Here is a 16,859-nt window from a genome sequence, read left to right on the forward strand (position 1 = left end):
TTTTAACTTTTATCTTTTATCTAACTAATATCCGCCACAAGAGATCAGGAGTGGACAGCTCTAAAGTAGTTACATGAATTTGATTTATTAATGTCACAGCTTGCACTCAGCTTGTCAAAATCTAAGCCTGTTTTTAGGAGTGAATGTCATCTTGATATTGAACTACATAACAGAATGTGAGGTTTGATAAGCAGCTCCAGGCCTCATCAACACCATGTCATCATAATCATTGTCCAATGTACAGTATATAGGGAATGACTAATAGTGTAGTAGTTACGACATTGTAATGATCTGAAAGATACTCAGTGGCACTCATGTGCATCCTTGTGCACATGCAAGTAGATCACAAGACACAAACAGAGCAGGAATCCAGTCTTCGAAACATTGCTCCATAGTTCGACCAGTGATCAGAAACTCCACAGAGATCATGTGATGCAATTTATATGACCAGTTGAAAACTGTGCTCTCTTGACCTCTTGTGGCTGAAATTTGTAGATTACACTTCCTATCAGCTGCTTTGCTCCTGGTAATTTAATCACTGGTGCATAAGTAGGAGTAAGTAAGTAAGTAATAAGTAGGAGATATGAACAGGTGAATAAAATAAACTTTTTGATGACATGCTGATGGCATTATGAACAATAGGAGGCATACAGTATATTTGGATGGAACATGGAGCCAAAGGGTTATGGAGGGTTAGACCCGACTAAAGCCATTTCTACTGTGGCATTCAAGTGAGATCACCATAGTAAAGCAAACCGTCTGGACAGAAAGAGCAAAAAGTAATCAGTGCATAGCAATATTGGTATTACTACTGGTATCAGCTGTTATGCTAGTAGTAACAGTATTAATACCACTAATACTAACAAACAAAAGCAAAAGAACCTGAATTAAACATGTTAGATTGCTTTTTAAAAAATTAAAAGCAATCTAACATGTTTAGCTTGATAAAATAATATCATCTATAATTCAAAATGAATGCTGGCAGTATAAAGAATAATTCTATGAGCATTAGCAACAATTTGTCAGTTGTATTGGTGTCATTTCAGCTGTAGTTGCAGTTGTAATAACAGACTGTAAACAGTAAGTATTAGTAGCTGGGGAGCATCCTGCTGGCTCCTACTCTAACTAATTAGTGCAAATAAGTCACTAACTAGTAGCAGCACTTAAAGCATTTGTTATAACCAGGGTTAGGTTATTTACCGTAAATGCAATCTCTTGTCTTGGTTTTATGATATGAAATAGAATAAGGCTTGTGAATCACTGTATTGAGGGAATATTTTGACCAACAAATAGACATTGTAATGAGTTTATGAGCTCATGTGGCTGAACACACTGAACTTCTGGGAACTTTTAGGCCTCTAAATGCTCTCAAGTTATGACGTTACATTTCAGCAATTGATATCATACAATTGGATGAAGGCAGCAGAAGCAGCAGAGGCAATAATAAAGAATATTCAAAATATCAATCTAGGAATGTTTTCACTACGTAAAATCATCTAATTTTAAAACTATCCTTAAAAGTAATCCAGAAAATATCAACTGTAGTGTTATGACCAGTAGCATCAGTAAGATAAGCAGCGGCTGTGTCAGTAGTAACGGTGACATCTCAGCTGTAGCTGTAAAGATGGCAGAGGCATCCTGTAGTGTCTGCCAGCAGGAGTGCTAAAATGACTATTAACTGATAAAAGGACTATTTCAAAGTCTCTTTATTTCCTGCTGTGCAGAGGTTAGTATAGTGAATCAATAACAGGAGAAAAAACATTCTTCCATAATCACCAGCAATAATGTCTAACATGTTTGTTTATAGTATATTTCTGTTTATTTACTGATTAGCAATTGACAATAATTGGCTGCAAACACAGACTCATGGACTCATTGATTCAAGTCTGTCACACAGTACTTGCAGTTGTCCACAGTTGTGACTACTTTTATTCCCCATATATTTTGAAATGAAATGTGATTTAAATAATATTAATATTTATCACTGCCCAGGTTTCATCTCTTTGGTTTACTATTAGCACCCTCGAGGGGGAGGCATGGAGGGCCAAAGTGTGCTGTTTATTGCAATCAAATCACAGTAAAATCTAAGTTTATTTGCACTCAAACCGGCCGTTCTGAACGGGGCTGTTTAGACAGAAAGCTGCTGTGGCGCTTGATACTTGTAATATTTCGACCAAAGCATGTCGGATACATTTTATTAAGACCTCAGGGAACTGTGTTAACTTGTGAAAAAGGGGTATGGCCCCTTTAAAAAAGACAAGAGAAGAGAGAGAGAGAGCTGAGAGCATCAGCGAGAGAGAGAGAGAGAGAGAGAGAGATAGAGAGAGAGAGAGAGAGCAGCTGTGGTCGAGCGAGCTAGAGAGTGAATGAAGAGAGGGAGCGCTGGTAGTGAGAAAGCCGGTCAGTCAGATCATTAAAACGTTATTTTCTGATTGTTTCACAGAGGTTAAATTCTAGAGCACAAATAAACACGCCCACATTCCTACACACGCCCACATTCCGGTGCTCCAAAAACAGGTTTTTTGGAGCACCGGAAACCTCCAAAAACCTGTTTTTGGAGCACCACCGATGAGGCTTGCCAGAGGCGCTGACGTCACAGGGAAATCCCAAAGGGGAGCGTCTGGCTCTGTGTTTGTCAGCTACGGAAACACATCCAACTACGGTTAACAAGGTTACACAGATGCCACAGTCCTTACCTCACGATGCTCCCTGTCTCAGCCTTGGTGAATCCAATCATCATTGTAACCTGAAATCACTGAGCAACTTTTATCAGCAGTTTCTTGCCCTACCAGACTGAATAAAACTATCAACCTATGTTATGGTTCAGTCAAAGGTGCGTACAAGTCTGTAGCTTTGCCCCCTCTCAGCTCTGATCACAACACCATCTTTCTTATCACAATCTATAAGCCACTGCTTCAAAAGGGGCAAAGTCGAGCCACTACTGATCTTGATAAGAGGGCTGAGGTGATATCCTCTTATATTCTTTATCTAAACGACTCAATCATCCCAACTAAACGTGGGAAGGTGTTACCAAATAATAAACCCTGGTTAAATAAAGCAGTGAAGGATGCACTGCACAGGAAACATAATACCTTTCTACACGATGGGGTTGAGGATAAGGCAGAGGCTAAAAGAGAGACCAGATATGAAATTAATATTTCTTTATCTGTCTATATTAATTTCATATGGATATTAGTATAATATAATAATAATAATATCCAATATTGATATTAATATGAATGCAATATTAATATTTTATATTGGAGATTAAACTCCAAAAAAGTAGTGTCCATGGCATGTACACTACTTTCTGTAAACAATCCCACAGTGCAATGCTTCACATTTTAAAGATGTGAAACTACCGTCACATGACTACAGCTGACTATGATGACACAAAATGACGACGATGAGTTAGTGTCCGATACCTTGATTTGCTGCTCACTATTAAGTAAACTATTTAGTGTCTATTATATAGGGAGTAGTGAATGAGTGGATAAGGGAGTGATTTCGGACACAGCCCATGTTCCATAAATGTAATATTAGAAAGAGCACTGGGCCTGACAAGATCACTGGCAAATTTCTTAAGGTTTAAGAAACCTGGGAACCACAACCTCAACACATCTGCAATCTGCAAAAAGGGCCCTCAAGAGACTTCACTTTCTGTGTAGACTGTTTGTCTTTTTGCCCTCTACTGCAACTTAAATTTCCCTTTCTTGAGCAGACATCTATTACATCAGTAGGGACCCCATAACCTAAAGCTACACCCCCCGCAGCCCCCACCCCATAAAAATGGGGTGATGAGACTATACATATTCTAATTGTTTGTCATACCTGGCTTGACAAAGTAGTGATTGTTTTTGTTGTTGTTGTTGTTGTTGTTGTTTTTACCTAATAATAAAAATCAAAATAGACAGGACTGTCCACTGCACATTATCTGAAACACGATGTGTAACTTTTCATCATCACATAGTGACATTCCTCTGGTCTGAGTCTGTCTGAGCCTTGCGTCAGCCTTGGTAGTTGTTTCCTGTTGGCTTTTCAGAACAAAAGCAGACATAGTACATTATCTCTTTCTAATGAGAGCGCGAGAGAGAGACATCCCACCAAAACATTACATTGAAAAAAGAGTAAAATAGTAACAAAAAAAAAACAATGAAGTGGAATGGTGCTAATAAATATTTCTGAATCATTGTGCTGCTCAATTTAAACTCATAATTGCCTTACTATTGGTGTTGGCTTCAGGTAAATAATGTAGAAGTATATACTGTATGTATCAGTGATTGAAACTGGTTGTGACATTTCAGCAGCAATGTTTTGAATTCAGCACATGCTGCTTCAGTGGTAAGGCTGTGCTTTAGCTCGACCTTTAGATTTCCACTGTTTGCATCTGAGACACTGTTCATTTGGCTTCAGCTTTATAGAAGTTTACACTTCTTCCAAACTTTCACACAACACAACCTGAAGTTCTCATTTGCCTGACATTTCTTACACAAATCTAATAACTGTAGCCTGATGAGATACTATAAAATGCGCAGCTGTGTTACTACTTGTCTTTCGTGTTACTGCATTTGAATATATTTTGTGGATTATTGGAACAAGATTTGTCGACATGTGAAATGTCAACTGTCTGTATAACTGTGGATGATCAATCTGCAATTACATTCTGGATTACTCTGTAAGTGGCACTAGTCTAAAATAGTGTTTTTACAGGAAAACTTTTATTTTGAAGGCTACATGCGGTGTGTCGCGGTGCTGTGTAGTGTACTTCATTTACTTATTTCGTCATTAACGCATGTAGGTTGCTGACAGAGCAGATGTGTCTCGTAGCTGGGAGAATGCTCATCGGGATGTGGCGTGTTATTTCCACGCTCATGGTAATTTCATGTAAGTAATATATTGTTTTAATTGCTAATTGAAGCCCGAGCCTGTAAATTACATATTCAGTATCAAAGACTGAAGTGTTAAAGATTTGTCTGCTAACTTCACTGTCCATTGAAGTTTAACGGACCGCTCTATATGTCAACAATGATGAAAAAAACCCTGCGCGGCACAGATATTTATTGTGTGATATGTATATTGCTTACTTATAGGATATCCATATATCGTAAGCATTTCCGTTCACCGAGCAAAAAAAAAGTTCGAATGAATGCAGTTTTCTTTTACCCGTCAGATGTGAGAAACAATTTGATACATTGCATGTTTTCACTGGTGGACATAGGATCTATCGTCTGGGCACGTATCTGTTGGCATGGCGCCAACATTTTTTTCCCTAGGATGGCATGACTCTAAGCATAGTAGGGCAGGGAGAGAGGTGGAGTGGGACGGGGGAATACCGATGCATGTGACTGCACTTGCTCGAAAATATTTTTGACTGACAATAATTTTCTCAAAGAGGAAGCATGGCTGTTGATTTTAAGGAAACGCGTGCTTTTTTGGAATAGGAAAGTAATACTTGAAAAGACTATGATGTTAGATTGTAAACTTGCGTTTGATATTTTGGAAGTAATATTATATTCACACTGGCGAATTCTTAAACCACACTTCAGTGTATTTAAAGCCACTTTTAGTATGTATTTAGACACCTTGAAACTTAGTTAGAACTGTAAAGCCATAAGAACTGTATCTACTGTATCTGCAGCACCAGTCAAACATTTGGACATACTTTCTCTTTCAAGTGAGTGGGAAGCTGTGTTCAAACTTTTCACTGGTACTATATATGTGGAAAACCCTTGAGCATCACCCTTATTTTTTTTTAGACTTTATTCTGTTTTTGTGATAGCTGAATCGAATAGCTTTTAACCAAATTTCGTGTTCTCAATTTAAAAAAAAAAAAAGCATGACAACTGTGCTAAGATGTAGACCTTTTATCAGTTTACAAATTCTGGATTATCACCACTTAACTCTCAGCATCACACTGACTGTGATACAAATGACCTGCATCAGGATTCCTTCCAGCATAGTTACATTTGACAGCGGTGCAGAAGACCTTTAAGGATCGACTAAGTGAACTGCTTATCTGGAACATCTTTGAGCAGCAGTGTTAGAAACTGTAACTTGCACTACACTTGTTTAGTAGTAATTTACATACAGGATGTCTGAAATAACAATTGTGTTATCACAGCCTATCTAGATTAGAAGAACATTTCATAACCAAATCATGCTTCTGGTGGTGCATTTGTTGTTTTTTCCCCAGGTGGCTGTGTCCAACTTTGTGGTGCACAGGACTTAACCTGCACCGTCACTCAGGTTGGTGACTGCACAGTATACAACATCTCAGACGTGCCACGTGCCTCAGCTGTCAAAGCAGTCAACTGCCACTACTCATGGACTAACGAAACCGTAAGTTAGACACGCCTTGTCATACTTTCTACGTTTTCCATATTTCTCATGGTGGATGTTTTGATTTGCCACAGTAAGAAAAGCACAGGTGTGCATATCATTATTATAAAATTAATTGGCATTTTGATCAACATAAAACCACATCCTTACTGAAACAGACACTGTGCCTGAGATAAATTTTAACCTTTGTTAAATGGTTTGTGGTTTGTGGTCTGTTTTTTTCTTGTTGTTTTTACTTTTGCACTTTGACTTCAGAAACACGTTCTTGCAAATCAAATTGAGGAAACCGCTGGGCTGGTGACAAGAAATAGCATCGACATTCTCATTACCTCAGAATGCTTTGACAAGATCACCCTCACACGAAGCTGCATCTCAGAGGTATTACACTTATAACATGTGAAAAAACATTGCTGCACACTGACCTACTCATGAAATTAGATTGAGGAACAAGATTCTGTGAATTATGTGAGGTAAACAGTTGTCAAATAATATTGTGTGTGTAGGAGATTGAAGAGTAATTTAAGTTACTTGTAAATTAGTAAATTTATTTGAAAATGCCATCATTCTGCTGACTTCCAGACAATAATTATCTCTGTATTGTCCCTCTGTTCTCTCTCCATAGACGACAGAACTCACAGCCTTCTGTACCGGTAGGTATTGTCACACTTTCTTTAGCATCTTTTTCCATTGTCACGTAAACATTTTTTTCTACCAGATTCTCTCATTCACTTGTATCTTTTATGGTAATAGAGAGTTTTGTCCTTCATATATTTTGAGGTGAAATTTGCATTTTATTCATCCAACGTCCTGAAGAATATCTTCTGTTTACAGCCAACTGCAGCGTGATGATGAAGATAAATGAAGACAAAACCAAAGTTCAGAAACAAGGTGGGTAGGGACAAACTGAAAGTACTGAATTATATTACGGTTCATATCTGTATCAGATATTGAGTTACATCCTGGAAGGGATATAGACTGTTCATTTCTAAAACTTGTGGGTAGGCTGAAGTGACTGATGTAGAAGATGGATGAGGTCTTGGTTTGTGTGGTTTAATCTCTACAAAGAGAGAACAAAAAGTATTATCATATGATCAAAGCGGATAAGCATTGATAACAAAACCAAAGATACAACGATAAGTTATGAAAGATGTGTGAATTATATCTCACTCACATGATGCACACGACAGTCAAAAAGGGAGAACAAAGCGAGGAAGGCATCATATACGGCCTCTGGGGTAAAGTGATTACAGCTGAGAGGATTTGTCCTCTCAGATAGGAGTGTTTGATTTGTCCTCCTCTACCTAAGAAGTGGTCAAGTGACACTTTCGTGGGGACTCTTGACATTTATCTAAAAAAGAGATAAGAATCAGACATAAGAAATGATTTGAGCTGAGCAGAAAGTCCAGCGATGAGTGTGTCCAGTCTCTCAATCTCTGTTTTTACAGTGTGAGAAACAGGCAATATGAGGTTACCTCATGTGCCTGCACTTCCTGTCTGACTTGGAATGAGAGCAGGCTGTGATATTACCACAGACCTTTTTCACAGCAGACATTCTAATGTGTCATACAAGGGAAGGCAGAGGTATCATTTTTTATCATAAGTCTTGGCAGCATTACATTTATGTGTACAGGTTTTAGGGCCTTTGAACTGTACATACTGGCTCACTGTCAAGTCTTACTGGGACCCCTAAATGGAAAATTGTTAATGTTATTAGTAACCCCTTTAAAAAGTGTCTGCTGTGAAAAAGGCTTAATGTAACACCACAGATTTTTGCCTCAAAGCAGTGTCCATTCATAAATATCAAAAAGTAATTAGTTGTCATTTAAGAAGTCACTGAATGACTGAAGAGTGCCTTTTCAGTCATCAGGTAGCACTTTTTACTATTTTATTCGTTTCTCCTACCCCCGTTCCCCACAGCAGAGAGATTACATGGATGGTGTGGGGATCAAACTTGTGACACCCAAACTGACCAGCTCATTTCTTAATTTGCCAATTAATTGTAAAAAACCTACATGGCTCCATTTTACGTAGATTTCGATTCAAATTATGCAGGAATTGTCATATGCTAAAAGCCAAATGCCTGTTTTTTTGTAGCCTATAATGATGCAAGCTTCATCAGCCTTCAAACATGTTTAACAGCCTAATCGTGTTTTTATGAACTATTGGACTTTAGAGGTCAAATAAAATGTGGTATGTGGATGGATTAACTGTTTAACTTTATTCTCTTGACAGCGATGTCATACACCTGGATTGCTCTTGTTGTTGCTGCTGTTGTCACCCTGGTGCTGGTGGTATTTGTCCTGTACTGCAGATTCAGAGAGAAAAGGTTTGTTTTAATGACGTCAGTATATAGAAGGTAATGCAATGCCTTCATCTAGCATGTTTTGAATAATGCTCTATTTTCATTGGTAGGCCTTGCAGCCAGGACAATGCAGATGTACTGTAACAACTCCAAAACATGCTGTTGTGGACATGAAGAACGTGTAAGACATTTCTGCTACAAGGGATGAAATTTATCTTCACATTGAGTATGTGAAACTATGCTATCATTTAGAGTAGTTTCTCAGCAAAGCAACCTTAAATCTGCTTTTGCATTATTACATATCATGCAAAAAACTGTATTTATGCTTTTTACCGTGTTTCCCCTTCATTCTTTTAGCAGCACCAGATTCAGTGTTACGTGCCTTTTCTGTTGATAACCATCTGTTTGCTGTTTTAAATAGTGCAGTAGATTCCCTCTTAAATCCATCCATCTATCCAAATCTAATTTTGACTTATGCAGTCATTAGTTCTTAATTAGGTATTAATCCACTCCATACACCATCATCCATCACACACCAAGAAAAGTTCTGGGGAAACACTGTTTTTTGCTTTCATATATCGTTTGATGCATCGGTCTTTCTTATATTATCCATGAATTTAATAATTTCAGCAGAATCATGTGTACATAAATGTGATTTGTAAAGCAATCTATGTTTTTTTTTATTACTCACAGTATGATACGTGTTGAGATACATTATGCCATGCATCTTGCCACTATAAGCTTCATTTTACTCTTTCATTGTTCCACAACCCACCACAGATGAATATGTATGACTGGACATGGAAGACTTAATAGGCCACCTAAAAGAATTATGGCCAGCTATAGGCTTTTTATTGGTCACCTTTATAATTTTTTAACACATCGTACCTAAAATTGACTGCTATCAAACTAGTCTTTTTAAAGCAGGAGTATTTTTACCAGGACTTTACTATTTATGTAAAACACATCCCCTATAGTCCTGAGACATCCAGAGCACAGCTGAGAGATGTCCTCTCATGTGGCTCATAGACATTTCAAACAGCAAGTCCCCTGCCCATTTCTTAGATTAAAATTCTGTTATGTTTGAGAAAGCAGCATCTCAGTTCAGTAGCACGGTTGTGATACAAACAAAACATAAACAGTCTCAGCCTTGATAATAATTGCACAGCCAGCAGTTACCTGTGATGCATTGGTGCACAGATGAATAGTTCTGGAGGCTGTGGAAGCTGATGGACCCTCTGCTGCACCAGAGAGTGCACTTTGAGGACCATGGCCCAGTAGCAATGTAGTACTGTCCCCAGGTCCAGTCAGGAACCCCATAATGGTGTTAACATGAGCCAAAGGCTGTGGAAGCTACAAAACTCGTAATGCAGCACCAGGGAGTGCCCTTTCAGTGTCCTGTAGCTTTAAACTTTACATACCTCAGTCAGCCATCCCTTTATTTATCCTAAAGCTTTACTGCAACGAGAAACACAGATGGATTCAAATATAATAATCTGCCATTTACAGATAATTAAGATAATATGCTATTGAAATATATATATATATTATATAATATATATATGAATGTGATGCAACCATATGAATATATACAGTATATAATAAGCAATATTGCTTATTATATACTGTATATATTCATATAGTTATATTTGAGACCTAGATCCTATATTATCCTATAAATATCCTATAAAATATACATTATTCCTAATATTTTGTACTAATATAAATATGCAAATATTATGATATTCATGTGCTAGTATTTATTTAGATTATTTATATTTTATACAATATATAAATACACTATACAGGGTGTGGATGCAATAATGTGGTCAATCTAAGTAGTTTGTGTTGGATTGCATTATATTGTGAAGTGGTGGTGGTGGTGGTTCAATCTTTATATGTCTTTAAGTCTGGAATTATACTTCATGTGTCCATCTGTTAAATCTGTCTGCCTTATGAAATTTGTATTTTATACCATTCACGAAAATCATGTCACTGTACTGTATCAGCTGTTTACATTGTTATTTGCTTTAGCTGCAAAAAAACATTAAAAAGCTCCTGATTTAAAAATGAGTGTTTTCATTTTCACTGCCAAATTTAATACTAAGTGTAGGTTTCTATAGCAACAGACTGTCTTCTTTTATCTGGTGATTTGTCTCAGCCAATGAATGTGGATGAGGTGGGTAAACTGTGGTGACATGAAGAGACTTGTGACAGGAAGTGAAATTAAAGGTTGTTTATGCTAAAGCTCCCATCAGTTGTCACATGAGGATGGTCTGAATCTAGTATTATGGATGGCCTACTTTTCTGACTAGTCATTTCAAGATGAAAGCAACAGCAGAGGTTTCTCACCTATAAAGAGTACAACTGAAGGTTATGTGAAGGTAACATTAAAAGTGTTAGACACTGTACTGATGAAGAGGCAGCAAACAGCTGCCTGGCCTTTTTGTTTTAAGCCTGGAACCTAAACAAAGTAATTTACTGTATTAAATACACCACTCCACTTCTGATTCACTGGGGTTAAGAAGCATATCATGTGACAGCTTTGTAGTTTCATAATTACCATATAATTATATTTGGACGTCTGTGTATGTACATATGAGGTGTGTAAGTATTCACATGATGTGATGGTTCACAACTGCAGATGTATTGATACAAATGACACTGACTGATATTAACAAGACCTACAGTAAGACAGTCATGTTAGTGGCTGTGTGAGGCTGTAGTTAGATTTAGCTAAATGATAATACTAGTGTAACATGCTCACAGACAATGCTAACACCATGATGTTTAGCAAGCAATATGTTTACTATACCATCTTAGCTCAGTGTAGTATCATTCTAAAATTAGCTCTAAAGCACAGGAGTTACTGGAGGTGAAGACAGGTTTTGTTCTATTTACATTTATGTACATTGTGACCATGTGTGATTTTTAAGAAAGTGTGGATGATCCCCCAGAGGCAATAAACCACAGTAAACACAGTAAACCACAATATGACAGCATTAAAAGATCCTTTTAAGAATCAAACCCTCGACACCATGTGTTACTTTAAATATATTGGCATACTGTACAAGTATTTGTCTAGCTTGACCTTCATCGTACTTTTATTCAATAATAAATAATAAATAATACATTTAATTTGTACTGCACTTTTCATTTGTAGTGGATCTCAAAGTGCTACAGTATTAAAACATTCAAGACACAACATAAAGAAAAAAATAAGATGACAAAGCATACCTGAATAGAAAGGTTTTTAGGCCTTGTTTAAAAGAGTCTAGGGTCTGTGCAGACCTCAAATGGTTAGCAGCATCTTCTCAAACTTCAACCAGACATGTCTACAGCAAGATAAGAACATGTTAAGATCTTTCATCCAGTCACTATCTCTACAATCACTTCCTGTTTAAGTCACTGATTCAGTATTGAGGCTTTGTGTCAAGATTTGTCAGTTTCCCTCTTTTAAATGCTCTTGTGTTGCTCTATAAAAGGTCATCTCCTTCACCCTCTATCCTTTTTCAAATAATTTCACCAACATGTTTTGTTAAACACTCTCTTGCCTTGTTCACTTTGTGATCTATTGCCACAGCTCAACAAGACAACTACATTACATTACAATTTATATTTCATGTAGCCTCATATGGATTTAAGAGCAGCCATGGTCAAAGAATTTTGTTCCACACTGTTGTTTATATCTAGAAGGAAATGTCCTATCATATTAAAAGTGGTTCATTTGTGAGTAAATTGAACTTGTGGTAAGCTAAGGTCACTGAACGTACCCACTGTTGCATTAGACAGGATGAAACTGGTCAATGCTTGCAATATCTGCCTGTAGATATGACCATATTTGGCATTTCCTATGACAGTGAAAGGGAATGCGGGGTCATTTTACTGTCCCCGAAAGTGCTGAGTCACACTAGCCTGTGGGTTGAGTGGATGATGACATATGATCTATTGTTAGGTTTAGTGATCTAGTCAATATTCTGTGAATACTGTTAGTGAACTTGAAGAGGCTGATTAAAGATCAGAAAATCTAAATTCAAGAAAACTTTGAGATAGATTTTTCTGCTTCTGAACAGGAATTTGACCTCTATTTGGACTTTTAAGGGATTGCTAGTGAGTCAAATCATGTCAGAGAACCTGCAGTGGAGGTATGGAAACAAAAAGAGGAACTTTGGCACTAAAAAGACTGTAACATTGAACGGTATCTACTTGATTTGACTAATTTGGATGGCTGAAGCTTTATTAGGTTCAAATAAACTTATAAATACATTTTTGTACAGAAGGAGGTTTGTGGACTTTGGCCCCTCTCACTTACATTGAAAGTGCCGCCCTTCAAGGCTTCAGGAAAGAAGACAGTGTTAGAGTATTCTGCTTAGACAGACAGATTGATTCTTTTTTCCAACAGATTGTTTAATGAGTCACACGACATGGAGTATCTTGGCTGAGCCTGAACCGTTTAGTAACTGAAGGCTTCTTATCTTTCCATAAGTAGCAGAGTACAATCTATGAAGACAGAATTACTGATGTTAGGGTGTGGTCAAACAGCTCCCTCTATGCATCAAAATCAAGCCTGTTGTGTGTTGTACAGTAGTTGCCATGACAACAGTTATATCTTGTGATTGACCAAAAAGACAATGGGTCCACATTCCTGGGAACTCTGCCAAATTTGAGACGTAATGGTTTCTCAGAAATCATGAGTTTGTCTATTTATGTAACTATGTAGGCATGTGTGGTTGTGGGTGTGTGATATGATTGTGTAATAAAGATAGGGAAAGTGTGGAGGAGTCTTCCAGTTTACAAGGCTCACAGGAAAGAAATGTGGGAATTCCCCTTGTAATAAAAACAAAACAAACAACAACTAAGAATCAAGCCCTAAAGTGACAGATACATACGTACAGTATGTTGTCCCTCTTATATTTTTCTTACATTTTTTAACCATTTGACCAGTGACCAGCAATTATAAAGTATTATGATACTTGACCTTATAAGTCATTATAAAATGCTTTATGATGTGCTAATGATCATTGTTATAAAGCATTATGAATATTTATGAGTGCTTATAACTATAATTATACAGTGCTATAAGCAGATTAAAATGCATTATAAGTATATTTATAATCCATTATAGACATGGATGTCACAGAAAGTGTTAAGTGTTAATTCTTGTAATTCTAATGTAATGGACAGTGAAAAAAGGAAATTCAGGCTGTATGCAAGCTGTTTTTTTTGCTGCTTCATCTGCCATCCAGATCATCATTGCTGCTTGCGGATCCTTCATCTCGTCGAGATGCTGACATGTGGATGTTGTGCCATTCTGAGGGGGCAGTAGAAACCAAATCAAAGGGAACCTAACTAAGGAGAATTCTATTTTATTTTTCTGCTTTTTCCTGAGATCTCAGATTATTTTTTCTTCTTGGGCCCAAGGCAGAATAAAAATCTGACTAGAACTGATGTTATAAAAAAAACTGAAGGTTGACAAACAATGTTAAAGGAACATTTGAAGCGAGAGAACTCAAGACCAAGTGAGACTAATAACCATAAGGGAACCTAAGGGAACTAAAGGAAAAACAAAGACTACCAGGAACTGATAACTACCCAAGTTTGCATTTTGGTCCGACAAAGGACACATTTAATGTGTGTATGACGCACTGAGAGTTGAACACTTCCCAATTTGTAATTTACTGTAATTTTGGTTGTACATTCATTTGTGTTTAATTTCATTTCTGTGGTATAATTGAGTTGAAGATTTGCATCAAACAAAGAAATTTTGTTTTATCTAAAGAGATGCTTGAATACATAAAAAGAAACTATGAGGAAAATTAAACAGGACAGAATGCCTTTATAAATATATTTTCAGCAGTCATGTGTTTTTTGTGTGGGCTGGAGGTATTACTTCTTTCTTCATAGAGTCTGCTACCACCCATAGCCTTACTGAACCTAGTGAACATAGTGAACCTAGAAAACTGAGTGAACCTGTGATCAGACTGAACTGTAAGAACTTGGGTCTAAGATACTTTAGAGAACCCCAGATTTAGATATGGTAGATAGTAAACCCAGGATCAGCAGCATAGATTCCCTACCACAAGGAGAAGGTTACACACAGGTCCTTGATTTGGTGATCATTAGTCATAAAGCAAGCATATATTTTTGAATTTCATATCAAATTTAGCTTCAGTTTAGTTGTCAGTATTTTGTTTTTATCACAAATTGTTGGAGAATGTATTGAAGACTGTCACAAGATGGTTACATCCATTATCAAGTCAACCATAGGCGACACTTTGTGCATACACAGACAGGGTCTCATACACAACACATTGAGAGAGCCTGGTGTTCCTATAAGGAGAACATCTACCACTACAGTCATATGGATGAGAGGTTAAAGTAGCTTAATTTAACTGCAACACTTGTGATGTAATCTGACAATTCTGGACAGTGTGATTACTGGATGTTTATGTCAGAAGGAGGAAATGAAAGAGATTTCACGCCAACTTCTACTCAGTCTACTCTGTGAACCTTTAACGGCCTTTTGGAGAATTTCAGGAAGCTACTTGAAGGCGAAATCTCAATTCAAAGAAACTGTGATTCAAATGTCTTCTGAAATGGAAAAATCCTATTTAGGCATCTTGGACCTAAATAGGACTGAAGTATACTCTCCTACATGTTTTTAAGATTCTCTCATGCTTTTCAAAGTGATGAACATTTCTTTTCTTTATCAGGAAGCTTTCCCAAACACAAATGGCAGAGTTCCTCGATCTGACATGCAGTTACATCATTCTCATTGTGTACATGTAGTCATGTGCTTTGCCAAGTTATCAATTTTTTTTGTTAAATTTAAGTCCCCAAAATGGACTTGTGGGCAATCTCATGAAAGGATGGCATTTAAGCACAGAACTGGTATTTTCTTTCCCTCTCTGATTGTAAACTGAATGTCTTTAAGGTTTGAACTGTTGGTTTAGACAAAACTCGCAGTGTGAAAAAGTCAACTTGGGCTTCAGAAAACTGTGATGGGTATTTTCTACTATATTCTGACTTTGTATAGATCAAACAATAATCAATTGGCAAAAAAGTGATACATATTTGTTAGTTACAGCCCCATTTTCTACCTTTTGGAAGAAATGGTTCCCAATGAAAAGTCCATGGCGGAATCTGTGAATTATCCTGAGCATTGAACAGATGGTGCTTTCGAGTTTTCTACATGTTATGTGTCAGTTCAGCGATCACCACAGATTGCATTCAACATTCATCTGTTATATTTGTATCTGTTGTATTCACATCTTTTCTCCATGGCTGACCCTTTACTAGCAGATGAAGGCCTGATATGTTGGATCTGGAAAAACTTTTTGTTGCAATGTGAGATGCTGCCATCTGCTGGCACAGAATTGTTATGTATCATTATGGGGGGGCGGGGAGGCAGTCTCATGTTGGGTTGTCAAAGTGAGATCACCATCTGATCATCATGGCTTTATTTTTACCATGATTCTTTTCATTTAACAAATACAAATGCAATTGTGTTCATAACTTCTGTTTATGTTCTTACATACTGTACACTGTACTTTCAATTTTCATGAGATGTGAGTACCTTAAACTACAGCTGTGTCCAGATGTTTAGACAGTTCTAATCTTCTCTTACTTGTTTTAAAGTTATTGAATTACAGTCGAGTATTGATCTTGATCACCACTCAGGTTTTATTTTTGCAATTGCTAATTAAATGTCTTTTTTCCTCTGTTCCTCCAGATGTCACTCAAGAATGCCAAGAATGCTTTGTTCTCTCAGTAAATTTCACAATGGCAACAGGAAGTGACCAAAAGACCAGTCTGCATCATCTACAGTAATTATAATTGTTAAGATTGAGGTAGTGAGCAGTTGCTCCACAAAGAGGACCCTCTGATTACTTCAGTCTTGATCATGGCCATGAGACACGCAACCATTAGAAGGCTCAATCCAGAAAAAGGTGTATCATCTTTTTAAGACTGCGGTAGTGAACAATTGCTCCAGATGGAGGAAATTACATGATTTAGTCTTGATGATGGCATGAGACTCCAGCAAAAATGTCTTTTTTTACCCCTTTTTTTTGATTGACTTACAGTACTTCAAGGTGGTGTTCAGTACCTTAGAAATTTTCCTCCCCTTTTTCAATGACCATGCAGCTAATTTATTTGCAATATTTTGTTGTTAAAATGTAATATGATGTGTTTTTTGTCTGGGAGGTGACTAACCATC

The sequence above is a fragment of the Thunnus maccoyii genome, chromosome 16, assembly GCF_910596095.1.
Source record: "Thunnus maccoyii chromosome 16, fThuMac1.1, whole genome shotgun sequence".
In the NCBI taxonomy this organism is placed as follows: Eukaryota; Metazoa; Chordata; class Actinopteri; order Scombriformes; family Scombridae; genus Thunnus; species Thunnus maccoyii.